Source organism: Phyllobates terribilis, unplaced genomic scaffold, assembly GCF_046119375.1.
Source record: "Phyllobates terribilis strain yellow unplaced genomic scaffold, ASM4611937v1 Scaffold_540__1_contigs__length_1147954, whole genome shotgun sequence".
NCBI classification, from domain to species: Eukaryota; Metazoa; Chordata; class Amphibia; order Anura; family Dendrobatidae; genus Phyllobates; species Phyllobates terribilis.
Window position 1 is genome coordinate 934,635 of NW_027363300.1, and position 16,366 is coordinate 951,000.

At 45.4% G+C, this 16,366-nt stretch overlaps 13 non-coding genes across 13 annotated transcripts; all 13 read left to right on the plus strand.

Annotated features, from left to right (window-relative positions):
• The first annotated feature begins 410 nt into the window (after window positions 1-410).
• Window positions 411-601, plus strand: LOC141233078 (U2 spliceosomal RNA). Its single transcript, XR_012299243.1, has one exon. It is a non-coding gene; the product is annotated as a U2 spliceosomal RNA (small nuclear RNA).
• A 1,119-nt stretch (window positions 602-1,720) lies between these two features.
• Window positions 1,721-1,911, plus strand: LOC141233080 (U2 spliceosomal RNA). Its single transcript, XR_012299245.1, has one exon. It is a non-coding gene; the product is annotated as a U2 spliceosomal RNA (small nuclear RNA).
• Window positions 1,912-3,031: 1,120 nt separating this feature from the next.
• On the plus strand, window positions 3,032-3,222 carry LOC141232950 (U2 spliceosomal RNA). The gene has a single exon (XR_012299120.1). It is a non-coding gene; the product is annotated as a U2 spliceosomal RNA (small nuclear RNA).
• A 1,122-nt stretch (window positions 3,223-4,344) lies between these two features.
• On the plus strand, window positions 4,345-4,535 carry LOC141232951 (U2 spliceosomal RNA). The gene has a single exon (XR_012299121.1). It is a non-coding gene; the product is annotated as a U2 spliceosomal RNA (small nuclear RNA).
• A 1,120-nt stretch (window positions 4,536-5,655) lies between these two features.
• On the plus strand, window positions 5,656-5,846 carry LOC141232953 (U2 spliceosomal RNA). Its single transcript, XR_012299123.1, has one exon. It is a non-coding gene; the product is annotated as a U2 spliceosomal RNA (small nuclear RNA).
• Window positions 5,847-6,966: 1,120 nt separating this feature from the next.
• On the plus strand, window positions 6,967-7,157 carry LOC141232954 (U2 spliceosomal RNA). Its single transcript, XR_012299124.1, has one exon. It is a non-coding gene; the product is annotated as a U2 spliceosomal RNA (small nuclear RNA).
• Window positions 7,158-8,276: 1,119 nt separating this feature from the next.
• LOC141232955 (U2 spliceosomal RNA) lies at window positions 8,277-8,467 on the plus strand. The gene has a single exon (XR_012299125.1). It is a non-coding gene; the product is annotated as a U2 spliceosomal RNA (small nuclear RNA).
• Window positions 8,468-9,587: 1,120 nt separating this feature from the next.
• On the plus strand, window positions 9,588-9,778 carry LOC141232956 (U2 spliceosomal RNA). The gene has a single exon (XR_012299126.1). It is a non-coding gene; the product is annotated as a U2 spliceosomal RNA (small nuclear RNA).
• A 1,120-nt stretch (window positions 9,779-10,898) lies between these two features.
• Window positions 10,899-11,089, plus strand: LOC141232386 (U2 spliceosomal RNA). The gene has a single exon (XR_012298638.1). It is a non-coding gene; the product is annotated as a U2 spliceosomal RNA (small nuclear RNA).
• Window positions 11,090-12,210: 1,121 nt separating this feature from the next.
• Window positions 12,211-12,401, plus strand: LOC141232957 (U2 spliceosomal RNA). Its single transcript, XR_012299127.1, has one exon. It is a non-coding gene; the product is annotated as a U2 spliceosomal RNA (small nuclear RNA).
• Window positions 12,402-13,521: 1,120 nt separating this feature from the next.
• LOC141232958 (U2 spliceosomal RNA) lies at window positions 13,522-13,712 on the plus strand. The gene has a single exon (XR_012299128.1). It is a non-coding gene; the product is annotated as a U2 spliceosomal RNA (small nuclear RNA).
• A 1,121-nt stretch (window positions 13,713-14,833) lies between these two features.
• Window positions 14,834-15,024, plus strand: LOC141232959 (U2 spliceosomal RNA). The gene has a single exon (XR_012299129.1). It is a non-coding gene; the product is annotated as a U2 spliceosomal RNA (small nuclear RNA).
• A 1,117-nt stretch (window positions 15,025-16,141) lies between these two features.
• On the plus strand, window positions 16,142-16,332 carry LOC141233085 (U2 spliceosomal RNA). Its single transcript, XR_012299250.1, has one exon. It is a non-coding gene; the product is annotated as a U2 spliceosomal RNA (small nuclear RNA).
• The last annotated feature ends 34 nt before the right edge of the window (window positions 16,333-16,366 follow it).

The following is a 16,366-nucleotide window of genomic DNA, read 5'->3' on the forward strand; positions in this document are numbered from 1 at the left end:
AATAGGCTCTGAGCCTTTATATACCTGCGCACAGCAGCAGCCACCTTCAGTCTGCTGCTGGACAGCCAGCAGCAGCAGCAGCAGGAGAGGTAATTAATCAGCAACCCTCCTGCTAAGGGTAGACAGCTGCTCGTTCCACCCCCCCCCCCCGCCTTAATTGGTTCTCCTCCCTTCCAACGGTGTTGAGGCGGGTGGGAACAGCCGGGGGTTGAGGGTACTGTGCTAAAAGAGGTGGAGTTATGCAGATCTAAAACGCGTGGATTGCAGCAGCAGCAAGCCGAAAAGTGCAGGCATGTGAGGGATCTAGAGGTTGACAGCATGTCTTCTTAACGGGAGTCCAGGTGGCCATCTCCACAAATGGACTTTTCAGAATCCTTGGGTGGCACCGTAGTCGGAAACCAATTCTGGTTATCGCTTCTCGGCCTTTTGGCTAAGATCAAGTGTAGTATCTGTTCTTATCAGTTTAATATCTGATACGTCCCCTATCTGGGGACCATATATTAAATGGATTTTTAGAACAGGGAGATGGAAAAAGAGCTTGCTCTGTCCACTCCACGCATTGACCTGGTGTTGCAGTATCTCCAGGACCGGTGCACCCCTTCTTTAATGCAGTTTCTAAAATCAGAAAGAATTGAATTCAATGCTTTTTGTTCATTTTGCTTGTTTGTCGGATTTTGGGATGGACTCTTTGGCTTTGCTTTTCTTCTCCTCATTGGATTTTTCATGTTAAAAGTTGCAGAAGCCAGATGACAAGCTCATTTTGGTTCAACTTCAGCAACTGTGCATTGCATTGCCATGTAATGTAATGTAATGCAATGCTATCTATCTAGCTCTCCCTCTATACTTCCTTTTGGATAAACAGACATATTAGGCAAGCATTTTGGAGCTTTCACCTAAATAACTACAGGTGGTGAGATAAGCTGCACAATATAATTGACCTTTCAGTATATTGTTGCACACACACCATCTATTTAGCAAATGCCCTTGTTATCAACAGCAGCCTTTTAAACTCACCTGAGCTAACAGGTATGTGAGCTGGTTACTCTGCTGCGCTTAAAATTTCTTTTTTGGTTTGCTACAATGCCTTTTCTGAAACGTTGTCTCCCTCTGCTGGAACACTGACTTCTTTCATTTAATGCCTGCAGACTATAAAAGAGAAACCAACCCAAAAAGTTTGGTTGATTAGTCTGTGGCATTCTTTTAAACTGTTGCTTATGGCGGTCTCTGTGAGCTTCTCAGTGACATTCAGCCATCCAGGTATCCCGCCTGCAGTAGACGGAATGTGGCAATGGAACACTGGCTGCGCGTGTCATAATAGGCTCTGAGCCTTTATATACCTGCGCACAGCAGCAGCCACCTTCAGTCTGCTGCTGGACAGCCAGCAGCAGCAGCAGGAGAGGTAATTAATCAGCAACCCTCCTGCTAAGGGTAGACAGCTGCTCGTTCCACCCCCCCCCCCCGCCTTAATTGGTTCTCCTCCCTTCCAACGGTGTTGAGGCGGGTGGGAACAGCCGGGGGTTGAGGGTACTGTGCTAAAAGAGGTGGAGTTATGCAGATCTAAAACGCGTGGATTGCAGCAGCAGCAAGCCGAAAAGTGCAGGCATGTGAGGGATCTAGAGGTTGACAGCATGTCTTCTTAACGGGAGTCCAGGTGGCCATCTCCACAAATGGACTTTTCAGAATCCTTGGGTGGCACCGTAGTCGGAAACCAATTCTGGTTATCGCTTCTCGGCCTTTTGGCTAAGATCAAGTGTAGTATCTGTTCTTATCAGTTTAATATCTGATACGTCCCCTATCTGGGGACCATATATTAAATGGATTTTTAGAACAGGGAGATGGAAAAAGAGCTTGCTCTGTCCACTCCACGCATTGACCTGGTGTTGCAGTATCTCCAGGACCGGTGCACCCCTTCTTTAATGCAGTTTCTAAAATCAGAAAGAATTGAATTCAATGCTTTTTGTTCATTTTGCTTGTTTGTCGGATTTTGGGATGGACTCTTTGGCTTTGCTTTTCTTCTCCTCATTGGATTTTTCATGTTAAAAGTTGCAGAAGCCAGATGACAAGCTCATTTTGGTTCAACTTCAGCAACTGTGCATTGCATTGCCATGTAATGTAATGTAATGCAATGCTATCTATCTAGCTCTCCCTCTATACTTCCTTTTGGATAAACAGACATATTAGGCAAGCATTTTGGAGCTTTCACCTAAATAACTACAGGTGGTGAGATAAGCTGCACAATATAATTGACCTTTCAGTATATTGTTGCACACACACCATCTATTTAGCAAATGCCCTTGTTATCAACAGCAGCCTTTTAAACTCACCTGAGCTAACAGGTATGTGAGCTGGTTACTCTGCTGCGCTTAAAATTTCTTTTTTGGTTTGCTACAATGCCTTTTCTGAAACGTTGTCTCCCTCTGCTGGAACACTGACTTCTTTCATTTAATGCCTGCAGACTATAAAAGAGAAACCAACCCAAAAAGTTTGGTTGATTAGTCTGTGGCATTCTTTTAAACTGTTGCTTATGGCGGTCTCTGTGAGCTTCTCAGTGACATTCAGCCATCCAGGTATCCCGCCTGCAGTAGACGGAATGTGGCAATGGAACACTGGCTGCGCGTGTCATAATAGGCTCTGAGCCTTTATATACCTGCGCACAGCAGCAGCCACCTTCAGTCTGCTGCTGGACAGCCAGCAGCAGCAGCAGCAGGAGAGGTAATTAATCAGCAACCCTCCTGCTAAGGGTAGACAGCTGCTCGTTCCACCCCCCCCCCGCCTTAATTGGTTCTCCTCCCTTCCAACGGTGTTGAGGCGGGTGGGAACAGCCGGGGGTTGAGGGTACTGTGCTAAAAGAGGTGGAGTTATGCAGATCTAAAACGCGTGGATTGCAGCAGCAGCAAGCCGAAAAGTGCAGGCATGTGAGGGATCTAGAGGTTGACAGCATGTCTTCTTAACGGGAGTCCAGGTGGCCATCTCCACAAATGGACTTTTCAGAATCCTTGGGTGGCACCGTAGTCGGAAACCAATTCTGGTTATCGCTTCTCGGCCTTTTGGCTAAGATCAAGTGTAGTATCTGTTCTTATCAGTTTAATATCTGATACGTCCCCTATCTGGGGACCATATATTAAATGGATTTTTAGAACAGGGAGATGGAAAAAGAGCTTGCTCTGTCCACTCCACGCATTGACCTGGTATTGCAGTATCTCCAGGACCGGTGCACCCCTTCTTTAATGCAGTTTCTAAAATCAGAAAGAATTGAATTCAATGCTTTTTGTTCATTTTGCTTGTTTGTCGGATTTTGGGATGGACTCTTTGGCTTTGCTTTTCTTCTCCTCATTGGATTTTTCATGTTAAAAGTTGCAGAAGAAAGATGACAAGCTCATTTTGGTTCAACTTCAGCAACTGTGCATTGCATTGCCATGTAATGTAATGTAATGCAATGCTATCTATCTAGCTCTCCCTCTATACTTCCTTTTGGATAAACAGACATATTAGGCAAGCATTTTGGAGCTTTCACCTAAATAACTACAGGTGGTGAGATAAGCTGCACAATATAATTGACCTTTCAGTATATTGTTGCACACACACCATCTATTTAGCAAATGCCCTTGTTATCAACAGCAGCTTTTTAAACTCACCTGAGCTAACAGGTATGTGAGCTGGTTACTCTGCTGCGCTTAAAATTTCTTTTTTGGTTTGCTACAATGCCTTTTCTGAAACGTTGTCTCCCTCTGCTGGAACACTGACTTCTTTCATTTAATGCCTGCAGACTATAAAAGAGAAACCAACCCAAAAAGTTTGGTTGATTAGTCTGTGGCATTCTTTTAAACTGTTGCTTATGGCGGTCTCTGTGAGCTTCTCAGTGACATTCAGCCATCCAGGTATCCCGCCTGCAGTAGACGGAATGTGGCAATGGAACGCTGGCTGCGCGTGTCATAATAGGCTCTGAGCCTTTATATACCTGCGCACAGCAGCAGCCACCTTCAGTCTGCTGCTGGACAGCCAGCAGCAGCAGCAGCAGGAGAGGTAATTAATCAGCAACCCTCCTGCTAAGGGTAGACAGCTGCTCGTTCCACCCCCCCCCCCCGCCTTAATTGGTTCTCCTCCCTTCCAACGGTGTTGAGGCGGGTGGGAACAGCCGGGGGTTGAGGGTACTGTGCTAAAAGAGGTGGAGTTATGCAGATCTAAAACGCGTGGATTGCAGCAGCAGCAAGCCGAAAAGTGCAGGCATGTGAGGGATCTAGAGGTTGACAGCATGTCTTCTTAACGGGAGTCCAGGTGGCCATCTCCACAAATGGACTTTTCAGAATCCTTGGGTGGCACCGTAGTCGGAAACCAATTCTGGTTATCGCTTCTCGGCCTTTTGGCTAAGATCAAGTGTAGTATCTGTTCTTATCAGTTTAATATCTGATACGTCCCCTATCTGGGGACCATATATTAAATGGATTTTTAGAACAGGGAGATGGAAAAAGAGCTTGCTCTGTCCACTCCACGCATTGACCTGGTATTGCAGTATCTCCAGGACCGGTGCACCCCTTCTTTAATGCAGTTTCTAAAATCAGAAAGAATTGAATTCAATGCTTTTTGTTCATTTTGCTTGTTTGTCGGATTTTGGGATGGACTCTTTGGCTTTGCTTTTCTTCTCCTCATTGGATTTTTCATGTTAAAAGTTGCAGAAGCCAGATGACAAGCTCATTTTGGTTCAACTTCAGCAACTGTGCATTGCATTGCCATGTAAAGTAATGTAATGCAATGCTATCTATCTAGCTCTCCCTCTATACTTCCTTTTGGATAAACAGACATATTAGGCAAGCATTTTGGAGCTTTCACCTAAATAACTACAGGTGGTGAGATAAGCTGCACAATATAATTGACCTTTCAGTATATTGTTGCACACACACCATCTATTTAGCAAATGCCCTTGTTATCAACAGCAGCCTTTTAAACTCACCTGAGCTAACAGGTATGTGAGCTGGTTACTCTGCTGCGCTTAAAATTTCTTTTTTGGTTTGCTACAATGCCTTTTCTGAAACGTTGTCTCCCTCTGCTGGAACACTGACTTCTTTCATTTAATGCCTGCAGACTATAAAAGAGAAACCAACCCAAAAAGTTTGGTTGATTAGTCTGTGGCATTCTTTTAAACTGTTGCTTATGGCGGTCTCTGTGAGCTTCCCAGTGACATTCAGCCATCCAGGTATCCCGCCTGCAGTAGACGGAATGTGGCAATGGAACGCTGGCTGCGCGTGTCATAATAGGCTCTGAGCCTTTATATACCTGCGCACAGCAGCAGCCACCTTCAGTCTGCTGCTGGACAGCCAGCAGCAGCAGCAGCAGGAGAGGTAATTAATCAGCAACCCTCCTGCTAAGGGTAGACAGCTGCTCGTTCCACCCCCCCCCCGCCTTAATTGGTTCTCCTCCCTTCCAACGGTGTTGAGGCGGGTGGGAACAGCCGGGGGTTGAGGGTACTGTGCTAAAAGAGGTGGAGTTATGCAGATCTAAGACGCGTGGATTGCAGCAGCAGCAAGCCGAAAAGTGCAGGCATGTGAGGGATCTAGAGGTTGACAGCATGTCTTCTTAACGGGAGTCCAGGTGGCCATCTCCACAAATGGACTTTTCAGAATCCTTGGGTGGCACCGTAGTCGGAAACCAATTCTGGTTATCGCTTCTCGGCCTTTTGGCTAAGATCAAGTGTAGTATCTGTTCTTATCAGTTTAATATCTGATACGTCCCCTATCTGGGGACCATATATTAAATGGATTTTTAGAACAGGGAGATGGAAAAAGAGCTTGCTCTGTCCACTCCACGCATTGACCTGGTATTGCAGTATCTCCAGGACCGGTGCACCCCTTCTTTAATGCAGTTTCTAAAATCAGAAAGAATTGAATTCAATGCTTTTTGTTCATTTTGCTTGTTTGTCGGATTTTGGGATGGACTCTTTGGCTTTGCTTTTCTTCTCCTCATTGGATTTTTCATGTTAAAAGTTGCAGAAGCCAGATGACAAGCTCATTTTGGTTCAACTTCAGCAACTGTGCATTGCATTGCCATGTAAAGTAATGTAATGCAATGCTATCTATCTAGCTCTCCCTCTATACTTCCTTTTGGATAAACAGACATATTAGGCAAGCATTTTGGAGCTTTCACCTAAATAACTACAGGTGGTGAGATAAGCTGCACAATATAATTGACCTTTCAGTATATTGTTGCACACACACCATCTATTTAGCAAATGCCCTTGTTATCAACAGCAGCCTTTTAAACTCACCTGAGCTAACAGGTATGTGAGCTGGTTACTCTGCTGCGCTTAAAATTTCTTTTTTGGTTTGCTACAATGCCTTTTCTGAAACGTTGTCTCCCTCTGCTGGAACACTGACTTCTTTCATTTAATGCCTGCAGACTATAAAAGAGAAACCAACCCAAAAAGTTTGGTTGATTAGTCTGTGGCATTCTTTTAAACTGTTGCTTATGGCGGTCTCTGTGAGCTTCCCAGTGACATTCAGCCATCCAGGTATCCCGCCTGCAGTAGACGGAATGTGGCAATGGAACGCTGGCTGCGCGTGTCATAATAGGCTCTGAGCCTTTATATACCTGCGCACAGCAGCAGCCACCTTCAGTCTGCTGCTGGACAGCCAGCAGCAGCAGCAGCAGGAGAGGTAATTAATCAGCAACCCTCCTGCTAAGGGTAGACAGCTGCTCGTTCCACCCCCCCCCCGCCTTAATTGGTTCTCCTCCCTTCCAACGGTGTTGAGGCGGGTGGGAACAGCCGGGGGTTGAGGGTACTGTGCTAAAAGAGGTGGAGTTATGCAGATCTAAGACGCGTGGATTGCAGCAGCAGCAAGCCGAAAAGTGCAGGCATGTGAGGGATCTAGAGGTTGACAGCATGTCTTCTTAACGGGAGTCCAGGTGGCCATCTCCACAAATGGACTTTTCAGAATCCTTGGGTGGCACCGTAGTCGGAAACCAATTCTGGTTATCGCTTCTCGGCCTTTTGGCTAAGATCAAGTGTAGTATCTGTTCTTATCAGTTTAATATCTGATACGTCCCCTATCTGGGGACCATATATTAAATGGATTTTTAGAACAGGGAGATGGAAAAAGAGCTTGCTCTGTCCACTCCACGCATTGACCTGGTATTGCAGTATCTCCAGGACCGGTGCACCCCTTCTTTAATGCAGTTTCTAAAATCAGAAAGAATTGAATTCAATGCTTTTTGTTCATTTTGCTTGTTTGTCGGATTTTGGGATGGACTCTTTGGCTTTGCTTTTCTTCTCCTCATTGGATTTTTCATGTTAAAAGTTGCAGAAGCCAGATGACAAGCTCATTTTGGTTCAACTTCAGCAACTGTGCATTGCATTGCCATGTAAAGTAATGTAATGCAATGCTATCTATCTAGCTCTCCCTCTATACTTCCTTTTGGATAAACAGACATATTAGGCAAGCATTTTGGAGCTTTCACCTAAATAACTACAGGTGGTGAGATAAGCTGCACAATATAATTGACCTTTCAGTATATTGTTGCACACACACCATCTATTTAGCAAATGCCCTTGTTATCAACAGCAGCCTTTTAAACTCACCTGAGCTAACAGGTATGTGAGCTGGTTACTCTGCTGCGCTTAAAATTTCTTTTTTGGTTTGCTACAATGCCTTTTCTGAAACGTTGTCTCCCTCTGCTGGAACACTGACTTCTTTCATTTAATGCCTGCAGACTATAAAAGAGAAACCAACCCAAAAAGTTTGGTTGATTAGTCTGTGGCATTCTTTTAAACTGTTGCTTATGGCGGTCTCTGTGAGCTTCCCAGTGACATTCAGCCATCCAGGTATCCCGCCTGCAGTAGACGGAATGTGGCAATGGAACGCTGGCTGCGCGTGTCATAATAGGCTCTGAGCCTTTATATACCTGCGCACAGCAGCAGCCACCTTCAGTCTGCTGCTGGACAGCCAGCAGCAGCAGCAGCAGGAGAGGTAATTAATCAGCAACCCTCCTGCTAAGGGTAGACAGCTGCTCGTTCCACCCCCCCCCGCCTTAATTGGTTCTCCTCCCTTCCAACGGTGTTGAGGCGGGTGGGAACAGCCGGGGGTTGAGGGTACTGTGCTAAAAGAGGTGGAGTTATGCAGATCTAAGACGCGTGGATTGCAGCAGCAGCAAGCCGAAAAGTGCAGGCATGTGAGGGATCTAGAGGTTGACAGCATGTCTTCTTAACGGGAGTCCAGGTGGCCATCTCCACAAATGGACTTTTCAGAATCCTTGGGTGGCACCGTAGTCGGAAACCAATTCTGGTTATCGCTTCTCGGCCTTTTGGCTAAGATCAAGTGTAGTATCTGTTCTTATCAGTTTAATATCTGATACGTCCCCTATCTGGGGACCATATATTAAATGGATTTTTAGAACAGGGAGATGGAAAAAGAGCTTGCTCTGTCCACTCCACGCATTGACCTGGTATTGCAGTATCTCCAGGACCGGTGCACCCCTTCTTTAATGCAGTTTCTAAAATCAGAAAGAATTGAATTCAATGCTTTTTGTTCATTTTGCTTGTTTGTCGGATTTTGGGATGGACTCTTTGGCTTTGCTTTTCTTCTCCTCATTGGATTTTTCATGTTAAAAGTTGCAGAAGCCAGATGACAAGCTCATTTTGGTTCAACTTCAGCAACTGTGCATTGCATTGCCATGTAATGTAATGTAATGCAATGCTATCTATCTAGCTCTCCCTCTATACTTCCTTTTGGATAAACAGACATATTAGGCAAGCATTTTGGAGCTTTCACCTAAATAACTACAGGTGGTGAGATAAGCTGCACAATATAATTGACCTTTCAGTATATTGTTGCACACACACCATCTATTTAGCAAATGCCCTTGTTATCAACAGCAGCCTTTTAAACTCACCTGAGCTAACAGGTATGTGAGCTGGTTACTCTGCTGCGCTTAAAATTTCTTTTTTGGTTTGCTACAATGCCTTTTCTGAAACGTTGTCTCCCTCTGCTGGAACACTGACTTCTTTCATTTAATGCCTGCAGACTATAAAAGAGAAACCAACCCAAAAAGTTTGGTTGATTAGTCTGTGGCATTCTTTTAAACTGTTGCTTATGGCGGTCTCTGTGAGCTTCTCAGTGACATTCAGCCATCCAGGTATCCCGCCTGCATTAGACGGAATGTGGCAATGGAACGCTGGCTGCGCGTGTCATAATAGGCTCTGAGCCTTTATATACCTGCGCACAGCAGCAGCCACCTTCAGTCTGCTGCTGGACAGCCAGCAGCAGCAGCAGCAGGAGAGGTAATTAATCAGCAACCCTCCTGCTAAGGGTAGACAGCTGCTCGTTCCACCCCCCCCCCGCCTTAATTGGTTCTCCTCCCTTCCAACGGTGTTGAGGCGGGTGGGAACAGCCGGGGGTTGAGGGTACTGTGCTAAAAGAGGTGGAGTTATGCAGATCTAAAACGCGTGGATTGCAGCAGCAGCAAGCCGAAAAGTGCAGGCATGTGAGGGATCTAGAGGTTGACAGCATGTCTTCTTAACGGGAGTCCAGGTGGCCATCTCCACAAATGGACTTTTCAGAATCCTTGGGTGGCACCGTAGTCGGAAACCAATTCTGGTTATCGCTTCTCGGCCTTTTGGCTAAGATCAAGTGTAGTATCTGTTCTTATCAGTTTAATATCTGATACGTCCCCTATCTGGGGACCATATATTAAATGGATTTTTAGAACAGGGAGATGGAAAAAGAGCTTGCTCTGTCCACTCCACGCATTGACCTGGTATTGCAGTATCTCCAGGACCGGTGCACCCCTTCTTTAATGCAGTTTCTAAAATCAGAAAGAATTGAATTCAATGCTTTTTGTTCATTTTGCTTGTTTGTCGGATTTTGGGATGGACTCTTTGGCTTTGCTTTTCTTCTCCTCATTGGATTTTTCATGTTAAAAGTTGCAGAAGCCAGATGACAAGCTCATTTTGGTTCAACTTCAGCAACTGTGCATTGCATTGCCATGTAATGTAATATAATGCAATGCTATCTATCTAGCTCTCCCTCTATACTTCCTTTTGGATAAACAGACATATTAGGCAAGCATTTTGGAGCTTTCACCTAAATAACTACAGGTGGTGAGATAAGCTGCACAATATAATTGACCTTTCAGTATATTGTTGCACACACACCATCTATTTAGCAAATGCCCTTGTTATCAACAGCAGCCTTTTAAACTCACCTGAGCTAACAGGTATGTGAGCTGGTTACTCTGCTGCGCTTAAAATTTCTTTTTTGGTTTGCTACAATGCCTTTTCTGAAACGTTGTCTCCCTCTGCTGGAACACTGACTTCTTTCATTTAATGCCTGCAGACTATAAAAGAGAAACCAACCCAAAAAGTTTGGTTGATTAGTCTGTGGCATTCTTTTAAACTGTTGCTTATGGCGGTCTCTGTGAGCTTCTCAGTGACATTCAGCCATCCAGGTATCCCGCCTGCAGTAGACGGAATGTGGCAATGGAACGCTGGCTGCGCGTGTCATAATAGGCTCTGAGCCTTTATATACCTGCGCACAGCAGCAGCCACCTTCAGTCTGCTGCTGGACAGCCAGCAGCAGCAGCAGCAGGAGAGGTAATTAATCAGCAACCCTTCTGCTAAGGGTAGACAGCTGCTCGTTCCACCCCCCCCCCGCCTTAATTGGTTCTCCTCCCTTCCAACGGTGTTGAGGCGGGTGGGAACAGCCGGGGGTTGAGGGTACTGTGCTAAAAGAGGTGGAGTTATGCAGATCTAAGACGCGTGGATTGCAGCAGCAGCAAGCCGAAAAGTGCAGGCATGTGAGGGATCTAGAGGTTGACAGCATGTCTTCTTAACGGGAGTCCAGGTGGCCATCTCCACAAATGGACTTTTCAGAATCCTTGGGTGGCACCGTAGTCGGAAACCAATTCTGGTTATCGCTTCTCGGCCTTTTGGCTAAGATCAAGTGTAGTATCTGTTCTTATCAGTTTAATATCTGATACGTCCCCTATCTGGGGACCATATATTAAATGGATTTCTAGAACAGGGAGATGGAAAAAGAGCTTGCTCTGTCCACTCCACGCATTGACCTGGTATTGCAGTATCTCCAGGACCGGTGCACCCCTTCTTTAATGCAGTTTCTAAAATCAGAAAGAATTGAATTCAATGCTTTTTGTTCATTTTGCTTGTTTGTCGGATTTTGGGATGGACTCTTTGGCTTTGCTTTTCTTCTCCTCATTGGATTTTTCATGTTAAAAGTTGCAGAAGCCAGATGACAAGCTCATTTTGGTTCAACTTCAGCAACTGTGCATTGCATTGCCATGTAATGTAATGTAATGCAATGCTATCTATCTAGCTCTCCCTCTATACTTCCTTTTGGATAAACAGACATATTAGGCAAGCATTTTGGAGCTTTCACCTAAATAACTACAGGTGGTGAGATAAGCTGCACAATATAATTGACCTTTCAGTATATTGTTGCACACACACCATCTATTTAGCAAATGCCCTTGTTATCAACAGCAGCCTTTTAAACTCACCTGAGCTAACAGGTATGTGAGCTGGTTACTCTGCTGCGCTTAAAATTTCTTTTTTGGTTTGCTACAATGCCTTTTCTGAAACGTTGTCTCCCTCTGCTGGAACACTGACTTCTTTCATTTAATGCCTGCAGACTATAAAAGAGAAACCAACCCAAAAAGTTTGGTTGATTAGTCTGTGGCATTCTTTTAAACTGTTGCTTATGGCGGTCTCTGTGAGCTGCTCAGTGACATTCAGCCATCCAGGTATCCCGCCTGCAGTAGACGGAATGTGGCAATGGAACGCTGGCTGCGCGTGTCATAATAGGCTCTGAGCCTTTATATACCTGCGCACAGCAGCAGCCACCTTCAGTCTGCTGCTGGACAGCCAGCAGCAGCAGCAGCAGGAGAGGTAATTAATCAGCAACCCTCCTGCTAAGGGTAGACAGATGCTCGTTCCACCCCCCCCCCCGCCTTAATTGGTTCTCCTCCCTTCCAACGGTGTTGAGGCGGGTGGGAACAGCCGGGGGTTGAGGGTACTGTGCTAAAAGAGGTGGAGTTATGCAGATCTAAAACGCGTGGATTGCAGCAGCAGCAAGCCGAAAAGTGCAGGCATGTGAGGGATCTAGAGGTTGACAGCATGTCTTCTTAACGGGAGTCCAGGTGGCCATCTCCACAAATGGACTTTTCAGAATCCTTGGGTGGCACCGTAGTCGGAAACCAATTCTGGTTATCGCTTCTCGGCCTTTTGGCTAAGATCAAGTGTAGTATCTGTTCTTATCAGTTTAATATCTGATACGTCCCCTATCTGGGGACCATATATTAAATGGATTTTTAGAACAGGGAGATGGAAAAAGAGCTTGCTCTGTCCACTCCACGCATTGACCTGGTATTGCAGTATCTCCAGGACCGGTGCACCCCTTCTTTAATGCAGTTTCTAAAATCAGAAAGAATTGAATTCAATGCTTTTTGTTCATTTTGCTTGTTTGTCGGATTTTGGGATGGACTCTTTGGCTTTGCTTTTCTTCTCCTGATTGGATTTTTCATGTTAAAAGTTGCAGAAGCCAGATGACAAGCTCATTTTGGTTCAACTTCAGCAACTGTGCATTGCATTGCCATGTAATGTAATGTAATGCAATGCTATCTATCTAGCTCTCCCTCTATACTTCCTTTTGGATAAACAGACATATTAGGCAAGCATTTTGGAGCTTTCACCTAAATAACTACAGGTGGTGAGATAAGCTGCACAATATAATTGACCTTTCAGTATATTGTTGCACACACACCATCTATTTAGCAAATGCCCTTGATATCAACTGCAGCCTTTTAAACTCACCTGAGCTAACAGGTATGTGAGCTGGTTACTCTGCTGCGCTTAAAATTTCTTTTTTGGTTTGCTACAATGCCTTTTCTGAAACGTTGTCTCCCTCTGCTGGAACACTGACTTCTTTCATTTAATGCCTGCAGACTATAAAAGAGAAACCAACCCAAAAAGTTTGGTTGATTAGTCTGTGGCATTCTTTTAAACTGTTGCTTATGGCGGTCTCTGTGAGCTTCTCAGTGACATTCAGCCATCCAGGTATCCCGCCTGCAGTAGACGGAATGTGGCAATGGAACGCTGGCTGCGCGTGTCATAATAGGCTCTGAGCCTTTATATACCTGCGCACAGCAGCAGCCACCTTCAGTCTGCTGCTGGACAGCCAGCAGCAGCAGCAGCAGGAGAGGTAATTAATCAGCAACCCTCCTGCTAAGGGTAGACAGCTGCTCGTTCCACCCCCCCCCCGCCTTAATTGGTTCTCCTCCCTTCCAACGGTGTTGAGGCGGGTGGGAACAGCCGGGGGTTGAGGGTACTGTGCTAAAAGAGGTGGAGTTATGCAGATCTAAGACGCGTGGATTGCAGCAGCAGCAAGCCGAAAAGTGCAGGCATGTGAGGGATCTAGAGGTTGACAGCATGTCTTCTTAACGGGAGTCCAGGTGGCCATCTCCACAAATGGACTTTTCAGAATCCTTGGGTGGCACCGTAGTCGGAAACCAATTCTGGTTATCGCTTCTCGGCCTTTTGGCTAAGATCAAGTGTAGTATCTGTTCTTATCAGTTTAATATCTGATACGTCCCCTATCTGGGGACCATATATTAAATGGATTTTTAGAACAGGGAGATGGAAAAAGAGCTTGCTCTGTCCACTCCACGCATTGACCTGGTATTGCAGTATCTCCAGGACCGGTGCACCCCTTCTTTAATGCAGTTTCTAAAATCAGAAAGAATTGAATTCAATGCTTTTTGTTCATTTTGCTTGTTTGTCGGATTTTGGGATGGACTCTTTGGCTTTGCTTTTCTTCTCCTCATTGGATTTTTCATGTTAAAAGTTGCAGAAGCCAGATGACAAGCTCATTTTGGTTCAACTTCAGCAACTGTGCATTGCATTGCCATGTAATGTAATGTAATGCAATGCTATCTATCTAGCTCTCCCTCTATACTTCCTTTTGGATAAACAGACATATTAGGCAAGCATTTTGGAGCTTTCACCTAAATAACTACAGGTGGTGAGATAAGCTGCACAATATAATTGACCTTTCAGTATATTGTTGCACACACACCATCTATTTAGCAAATGCCCTTGTTATCAACAGCAGCCTTTTAAACTCACCTGAGCTAACAGGTATGTGAGCTGGTTACTCTGCTGCGCTTAAAATTTCTTTTTTGGTTTGCTACAATGCCTTTTCTGAAACGTTGTCTCCCTCTGCTGGAACACTGACTTCTTTCATTTAATGCCTGCAGACTATAAAAGAGAAACCAACCCAAAAAGTTTGGTTGATTAGTCTGTGGCATTCTTTTAAACTGTTGCTTATGGCGGTCTCTGTGAGCTTCTCAGTGACATTCAGCCATCCAGGTATCCCGCCTGCAGTAGACGGAATGTGGCAATGGAACGCTGGCTGCGCGTGTCATAATAGGCTCTGAGCCTTTATATACCTGCGCACAGCAGCAGCCACCTTCAGTCTGCTGCTGGACAGCCAGCAGCAGCAGCAGCAGGAGAGGTAATTAATCAGCAACCCTCCTGCTAAGGGTAGACAGCTGCTCGTTCCACCCCCCCCCCCGCCTTAATTGGTTCTCCTCCCTTCCAACGGTGTTGAGGCGGGTGGGAACAGCCGGGGGTTGAGGGTACTGTGCTAAAAGAGGTGGAGTTATGCAGATCTAAAACGCGTGGATTGCAGCAGCAGCAAGCCGAAAAGTGCAGGCATGTGAGGGATCTAGAGGTTGACAGCATGTCTTCTTAACGGGAGTCCAGGTGGCCATCTCCACAAATGGACTTTTCAGAATCCTTAGGTGGCACCGTAGTCGGAAACCAATTCTGGTTATCGCTTCTCGGCCTTTTGGCTAAGATCAAGTGTAGTATCTGTTCTTATCAGTTTAATATCTGATACGTCCCCTATCTGGGGACCATATATTAAATGGATTTTTAGAACAGGGAGATGGAAAAAGAGCTTGCTCTGTCCACTCCACGCATTGACCTGGTATTGCAGTATCTCCAGGACCGGTGCACCCCTTCTTTAATGCAGTTTCTAAAATCAGAAAGAATTGAATTCAATGCTTTTTGTTCATTTTGCTTGTTTGTCGGATTTTGGGATGGACTCTTTGGCTTTGCTTTTCTTCTCCTCATTGGATTTTTCATGTTAAAAGTTGCAGAAGCCAGATGACAAGCTCATTTTGGTTCAACTTCAGCAACTGTGCATTGCATTGCCATGTAATGTAATGTAATGCAATGCTATCTATCTAGCTCTCCCTCTATACTTCCTTTTGGATAAACAGACATATTAGGCAAGCATTTTGGAGCTCTCACCTAAATAACTACAGGTGGTGAGATAAGCTGCACAATATAATTGACCTTTCAGTATATTGTTGCACACACACCATCTATTTAGCAAATGCCCTTGTTATCAACAGCAACCTTTTAAACTCACCTGAGCTAACAGGTATGTGAGCTGGTTACTCTGCTGCGCTTAAAATTTCTTTTTTGGTTTGCTACAATGCCTTTTCTGAAACGTTGTCTCCCTCTGCTGGAACACTGACTTCTTTCATTTAATGCCTGCAGACTATAAAAGAGAAACCAATCCAAAAAGTTTGGTTGATTAGTCTGTGGCATTCTTTTAAACTGTTGCTTATGGCGGTCTCTGTGAGCTTCTCAGTGACATTCAGCCATCCAGGTATCCCGCCTGCAGTAGACGGAATGTGGCAATGGAACGCTGGCTGCGCGTGTCATAATAGGCTCTGAGCCTTTATATACCTGCGCACAGCAGCAGCCACCTTCAGTCTGCTGCTGGACAGCCAGCAGCAGCAGCAGGAGAGGTAATTAATCAGCAACCCTCCTGCTAAGGGTAGACAGCTGCTCGTTCCACCCCCCCCCCGCCTTAATTGGTTCTCCTCCCTTCCAACGGTGTTGAGGCGGGTGGGAACAGCCGGGGGTTGAGGGTACTGTGCTAAAAGAGGTGGAGTTATGCAGATCTAAAACGCGTGGATTGCAGCAGCAGCAAGCCGAAAAGTGCAGGCATGTGAGGGATCTAGAGGTTGACAGCATGTCTTCTTAACGGGAGTCCAGGTGGCCATCTCCACAAATGGACTTTTCAGAATCCTTGGGTGGCACCGTAGTCGGAAACCAATTCTGGTTATCGCTTCTCAGCCTTTTGGCTAAGATCAAGTGTAGTATCTGTTCTTATCAGTTTAATATCTGATACGTCCCCTATCTGGGGACCATATATTAAATGGATTTTTAGAACAGGGAGATGGAAAAAGAGCTTGCTCTGTCCACTCCACGCATTGACCTGGTATTGCAGTATCTCCAGGACCGGTGCACCCCTTCTTTAATGCAGTTTCTAAAATCAGAAAGAATTGA